The 7,332-nt window shown below is 41.7% G+C and overlaps 1 protein-coding gene across 1 annotated transcript in view; it reads left to right on the top strand.

Annotated features, from left to right (window-relative positions):
• Window positions 1-6,396: 6,396 nt before the first annotated feature.
• The window catches only part of LOC116686406 (uncharacterized protein PB18E9.04c), a gene marked incomplete at its 3' end in the record, with an annotated part of 51,747 nt that continues 50,811 nt past the window's right edge, over window positions 6,397-7,332 (top strand). Inside the window, exon 1 of the mRNA XM_032511409.1 lies at window positions 6,397-6,586. The remainder of the gene's footprint in view (window positions 6,587-7,332) is intronic.

Here is a 7,332-nt window from a genome sequence, read left to right as displayed (position 1 = left end):
GTGTGTGTGTGTGTGTGTGTGTGTGTGTGTGTGTGTGTGTGTGTGTGTGGGAAAGAGTTTTTGTTCAGTAACAAGAAGGCACCCCCCCTGTTCATCATACCAGTTGGTATGATGAACAGTGGCAATTATAGTAACAATAAAGATAATGAAACTATGACTAGAAATAATAGTTGTACGCCCTAAAAGGACGTAGGAGGGCGTCAAGCAACTGCAACCAGGATTTAGGTGCCGCCCCAACCCAAGGACTCTGAAGTTAGCAACAAGCAGTTGTGGGACGTGGCTGGAGAGGATCCACAGTCTTGTCTCAGTGGTGTGGACCTGCAGGTTTTACAACGTCTCCACTGGTCTCGTTAAGGCCGGCTCCACACTGGAAGCATTGCTGTTGCGTGGCAGCTGCGTGGAGTTTTCTGTCTTCTCACACCAGAAACGTGTCTGATGCGCTGCTGCTAACCTTGTCTTTACACATGTATGTTTCCCATAAACATAAACATACTGATTTGATTATAGTAAAGACGACAATCGGCAGTAAGGACGGCAAAATAGGCTACAGAACATTTTGTTCTGTATGACAGGTGCAAAAGAATGTTTGAAAATCAGTTTTTTTTCACATTTATATCTGCATTTATGTCAAAACCTAGAGACCTAGAGATCTGCCTCCTGTAGGGCTGGCTACAGACTACAACCATCTGGTCCAGATCTACCTCCTGTAGGGCTGGCTACAGACTACAACCATCTGGTCCAGATCTACATCCTGTAGGGCTGGCTACAGACTACAACCATCTGGTCCAGATCTACATCCTGTAGGGTTGGCTACAAACTACAACCATCTGGTCCAGATCTACATCCTGTAGGGCTGGCTACAGACTACAACCATCTGGTCCAGATCTACCTCCTGTGGGCTGGCTACAGACTACAACCATCTGGTCCAGATCTACCTCCTGTAGGGCTGGCTACAGACTACAACCATCTGGTCCAGATCTACCTCCTGTAGGGTTGGCTACAGACTACAACCATCTGGTCCAGATCTACCTCCTGTAGGGTTGGCTACAGACTACAACCATCTGGTCCAGATCTACCTCCTGTAGGGTTGGCTACAGACTACAACCATCTGGTCCAGATCTACCTCCTGTAGGGTTGGCTACAGACTACAACCATCTGCTGTGTGGTCTAGCCCTACTCTATCTGTAAAGTGTCTAATGTGTATAAATAAAGTTGAATTGAATTAACACTGACTGTTAACCAGGCTTAAAAGGCTTGAAGTCCTTCAGAACTCTGCTGCCCAGACCATATCTTCTGACCCCCGTTCTCATCCAGCTACACTAGCTATTACAAAACCTTCTACTCAAGTAAAGTCCTTTACAACCCAGGCCCATCCTACATCTCTCTACATACCTCCTCCCTCCAGTGGCTGTGGCTCGGTGGTAGAGAGGTCACCTGCCTATTGGAAGGTTGGTGGTTTGATCCCCTGGCCATCATCATCATTACAACAGACAATTCACAATTGTTGTTTGGAAAAAATGTATTACGTTTTTTTTCTTCTTCTTTCCTTACAAGCCAGCCGACAAAGACAGTCCTTAGAAACGCGTCCTTTCAGGAAACCTGTCCCAGAATACAAGTCCAAGTGTCCTTGGGCAAGTCCCTGAACCCTGAGTTACCCCCGACGCTGAACCATCAGACTGTAAATGTGGGTGTTTATTTTCCGGCCTCGGCCACAGTGTGGGAATGTTCCTGTTCTATGTTACAGTGCTCTGAGGAGTCGTTAAGACTAGAAACATGTTACATAAGAACAGTGCATTTATACTGTTTAAAAGTAGTTTCTCCTTTTCTTTGGGAGAGGATTCTCTATATTTCAAACTGTGGTAAAAACTACAAAGACTGCTTCTAAAAGTCAAATAAAACCAGCATATCCCATGTCTTAAACGGAAAATACTAAACTTGGAATAACCAAACGTAATATGTTTAGATGACCAGTATGAAATTCTGAATATTGTCATATTCAAAATAATAGAGGAATCTTCTTGTGCATGTAGACATACTCAGTCCTGATTAAGTGCACTGACTGTTTGGGCTTGGCGTTGAGTGTTTTTCCAGCAGCTTTAATATTTTAAGGTGTAATTTCTTGACTATATTGACATCATTTGATTTATGTTAAATATAAGTGAGTCACCTGTGCATTAACCGACTGCCACACCTCCTGCAGTGGATGGACTTATTTAAACAGGGGCCACTGTGTTGAACACACTGTCTCCCTGGTGCTTTGTGTTATCATCTTACCTTTTAACTGGGGTTTCAAGTTGCTGCTAATGCCACTTTCTACAATCCTATCTTATGAGTTGTTTAGGGGAAAATGAGCGATGATGACTTTGTTTCACATATACTGTACATGCTGGTACAAACCAACAAACAGTATAATACAATCAGGTAAGAAAGCTAAAGCAAACCTGTTGAGCCACTGGCAGGAATGTGTGCCCCCCTACTACGTTTCCCAGAGTACCACTTGCTGGTTGACAGCCTGTGCACGCAGGCTTCAGGAATGAAGTGTGTTTCCTGAACACACAGAGTGGACAGACACAGTTGAAGAGAGAAGATAATAAGAAGCTGTTTCAAGGACATTGGCTGATTTACATGTTTGTTAAAATGTGTTGGGACTTGTCTTGTTTAGTGTTGGTGTTTTTCAGGAATGGACTCACGGGGGGGGGTTATTGTTTACAGTGTCAACGCTTTTGTGATTATGTAAAGATTTCTATGGTGCCATGTCACCAAACCATAGCTTTGCAAATGTGTGTTGAGTAATGGAGGGAACAGTGAAACCGGTTCCCCTGATAATTCTATTTGCTTTGACTCATCTGCATCTTTATTGACTTGGGCTGTGTAGTATTTGTTGTGTTCTTTCATGTGAATTTATTGTATATTGTTGGCTTAGTGTGATTGTTACCAATGCTTTTGTAGACTGACAGAGGCAATGGTAGAACATAATTATTTATTGACTTTAAAGTGGGTCAAAATAAATTCCTTTGTAAAATTGTGCCTTCCCTAGAAACTAGGTCAGCCTGTGACATAAAGCCATCGAACACCTCTTGTTTTCCTTTGTCACGTTTGGAAGTCTGTCGGTAAAGTTAACAGACAGTGTCTGAGTCCAATGATGGAAAGCCAAGCAAAAAGGGAAGGGTGGCGCTGAGATGGTCAGACTCAAAAGGAAAAAAGGGATCCTGTTGGATCGGGGGCCGGTGGGCCAGCTGATTTTTTCTTCCCACTCTGCCACTGACAGTACTTACCTGGTAACACTCACTGGGCTCACACACTGACTTGAATACAAGTCAACACTGGACTGTAAGAGGAAGTCTTGTTTCCAGGTTATTACCATATAACTTGTAATAGATTACTACCTTTGTTTGTCCAGTCAACACCAACTTGAACAGTTGACAAATCAAAGAAAATGGCCGATACCGTGCTCACCGGTTAATTCAGGTGTGTGTAGATGATGGCATCCTCAACTCTGGGACACGGGGACAAGGCAGCAGCACAGGGGCCGTTTAGAGGGTCAGGCTCATGTTGGCTTATGCTAAAGGACTCCACTCAGTTGGGTGGCACAGGCCTTGAGCACCCTGGGGCTCAAACCATCCGAGCCTGCAGCTTTCCCTGCATTGAGTCCTTTCAGCTGTCTTCTCACATGGTCAGCCGTGGAGTACATCGCCGTGGTAAACAGAGGAGGGGGGGTGGAGTTGCTGTTTTAAAGAGGGATGTTTAAAAAGGGTACCCTGTGTTCTACTCTTTTTGTGCACAATTCCAGCACTGTTCAAAGCATTGCCCAGAGGCCCAGTGAAGACCTTGGTCTGGTTAGAAAATCAACTGACTGACGTGTTTTGAGTAGCTTACATTCTCAGATTCTTACTGGAAGAGGTATGAAACCTGCAGAGCAAGTTCTCCAGGCTTGATGCTGACTGGTGGCTCTTTCTCCTTTAGCTATGTTGATGTTAGCGCTGTGTACAGCACCGCTGCAGCTGAAGGGAAGTCTGATGCTGAGATTGACACAATAGGGGATCAAGAAGCGGTTGCGTGCCCTGACTAAGGTTATTTTCCCAGACATAATGCAGACTGTGGGATTGAACTTGCCACATTACTAAACTCCAAGCCACATGCCTTACCTACGGTATGATAAAGCCAAATACAGGCAACCTTTTTTTCATCTTTCATAACCCATTAAAGATGCTTAACTATTCTGCCAGGTTTTGTATAGTACTTTAAATTAGCATATTAGATGCTCACAACAAGCTCTAAGGATTGACACTGTGCACAAAAACACACAAAATAGATTACTGTTCACTGAAGGATCATTGCCTCAGGCAGAAATATGTTGAGAACAAGCCAGGGCAAAAGGTGCTGCATCTTCTACATTCTGGTTTTCCCTTGTTGACTTCTAAAAACAACAACTTGTTACAATGTGGTTCCAACTTAATTCTAATACAACTACTACTACTACTTCTATTAATACTAATACTAATGATAATTATTAATATATTATTATAATGACAATTATTATTATTGCTTCTGAATCATCCCAGTGATTCACCATAACCAGGCCATCCAGCAACGATTGTGCTAAATAACTGGACATCCCAGCGTTGGACTGGGTCTTTGAGTGGGAGCGGCTGTCCGTCTGGACGCGGGCCCTGGGAGGAGCTGCTGGCGTCTCCAAGTTAACTCTAGAAAAGGAAAAGGAAGTGATTCAGGAGAAGGCCACTTAACTTCACTGAACATCACTTGGAAAATTAGAACTTTGAGATTTGTGATTTTCCAGTTTAATGATCATAATTCTAACCTCTTAAGATTTTTTATATTATACGTATCAAATTAATTTTTATAGTCTAGTTGCACTTTGATCAACTGTTTCTTTGCAAGCTTCAGTGGTATCAATACATCTTTCAAATAAAATGGCTTACATTAAAATTAACTAGTTACTAATTAATTAAATTAGTTTTGTGCTATGATTACATTAGTTTTATGCGTCATTTTGCAACAAGTAGTCTCCGAGATGCTAACGAGAAACGGACCTACTTAACCAAGTTGGTTCACTGTTAGCTTAGCTACAAGTTAGCATCAGACACAACAAAGGCTGTCAGTTGAATGGAGTTTAGAGCTAACCTTAGCAACCAAACTGTCATAGATAGTTAACACGTTTCTGAAGTGATTTCCATCTTCTGTATTTGTTTGTCATGAGAAAAGTGGATTATTTCCTGGGTTTCACAAACGTCAGTATGACACGTGATGCTGTAAACGGTTTAAATCTGAGCATGCACTACTCAAATCTGCACTCGACCAGAGCCGGTCTGACTGGACTCTCATCGGGGAGTGACACCCCTTCCTGAACCTTTAACTCCAGCTAAACTGATGACAGTGACAGGTGTTTCCCAGACAGGTGTCCTGCAGGGGTTCTACACAGACACCTCAGCAGGGCTGGGCACCTGGAAACAGATCGGAGTCATGGGGCCGAATGGCAGGCTTAATCCACACAGACTAACGTAGGGCTAACAAGTACATCAAAGTACTTCCTTTCCATTTTATAAGTAGCTTTGGCATGTTTATGACATGTTATATTGTTTGGGTTAATGTCAAGTTGTCATTACAAAGTCATTTCAAACAATGTGAAAAAATGACGTAATAGACAGAATGGCACCAAGATTCATACATGCTCCATGTTCGAGACAGGTGTCATGTCATGGTAATGGAACATACATGTCAGTCTTATGCACACCGCTTCAAATAAAGTGTTACCCATTCAATAGCTGGGGAAATGTGCCTACAGGGTGATGAGTGTAAGTCAGTGTTTAGCTTCAGTCTTCACACATGAACATGCTTCTCAGGCTGCTCGTACATTAGATCAGCTTGTTGCTTTGCTGAGATTTGGGAGGTGTGCTGTCTGCTGCGGGCTGTTAAGGGTTAAGAGTGTTACTTAAGTCCACTGACTGTTTGGGCTTGGCTTTGTGCGTTTTCCAGCAGGCTTAATATTTGAAGGTGTAGTTTCTTGGCTATACCTAAATAATCATAATAATAATACTTTAATTCAGTATTCAGAATGGAAGTGAGTCCCCTGTGCAGTAACTAGTCTGTTACACCTCCTGCAGTGGATTACTTTAACCAGCCGCTACTTTGGTAGACAGAGTCACTGTCTCCCTGGTGCTTTGTGTTATCATTTTACCCATATTTATAAGTTGCTGCCAATGCAAATTTCTGTAATGCTCTCCTATGAATTGTTTATAAATCTAACTTATTCTTAAAAAAACATTCTTATCTATCTTACTTGTTGTGAAATTGTTTCTTTGTTCCACAAATACTTACAGGTACAAAGCCAAACTACAGTAGCTGATAAAATCAGACAAGGAAGCCGAGGGAACAATTAAACCTGTTGGGCCAATACCAGCAACAAGTGTCCCTTCTTATGTTTCAGGAAGTGATCCACGCAGCATGTTTCCCATAGTTCCATTTGCAGGTTGACAGTCCATACACACAGGCTTCTTGTAATGAAGTGTCTTTTTCCTACACACAGAGTGGACATACAGCGGGAGAGAGAGGACAGTAGGAGGCTATGGTAAGGACGTTGGCTCATTTACATATTTGTGAAAATGCCTATGTGTTGGGACATTTTTTTGTTTTATGTTGGTGTTTTTCAGGAATTTTTACAATGTTACATGGTTCTTCTTCAACAAACCAATCATTTCACACACATTTAGTAAACTGTGAAGTTGAAGTAAAATTGTTTCCCCCGACAGTCTATCAGCTTTGACTCTTCTTTGTTGACTTAGGCTACAAAGTATTTGCTGTGTGGTTTTTGGGTTAAATTATTATTGTTGAGTTAGTGTTACCAATGCTTTTGTTGACTGAGGCAGTACTAATACACACTTATTCTTGACATTTAAAGTGGGTCAAAATAAATCCCATTTATTTGTGTTTCTCAAAGCAGGAATATACTCACTGTTGGATTCATGGGACATTTCCACAGGTTGACCTTAGATATATTTGTTTTCATAGTATTTACACTTGTATTTTCAATACTTTGCTGGCTCCTTTATCCTCTGAAAAGATAATAATAAAATGAGTGGCTCACCAGCATCACAAGCTGTCACTAGAATGAAATACAAAATTAATAAATACAAATTAGATAATAACTAGCAAAGGAAGAAAAGTTAGCGTTACTTCAGCACAATAACAAACTATGGGACTGTTCGTTTTTATTTAAGGGGCTACTGGAGGAGTTTTGGGGTCTTTAGTCAAAAAGGACTTGACCAGTAATATTTTTCTATGAGTTTCCAAAATGATTGGGAAAAAAGGCATGAC

The sequence above is a fragment of the Etheostoma spectabile genome, unplaced genomic scaffold (assembly GCF_008692095.1).
Source record: "Etheostoma spectabile isolate EspeVRDwgs_2016 unplaced genomic scaffold, UIUC_Espe_1.0 scaffold362, whole genome shotgun sequence".
Classification (NCBI taxonomy): Eukaryota; Metazoa; Chordata; class Actinopteri; order Perciformes; family Percidae; genus Etheostoma; species Etheostoma spectabile.
Note: the sequence above shows the minus strand (reverse complement) of the source record. Positions and strands in the feature narration are given on the sequence as shown.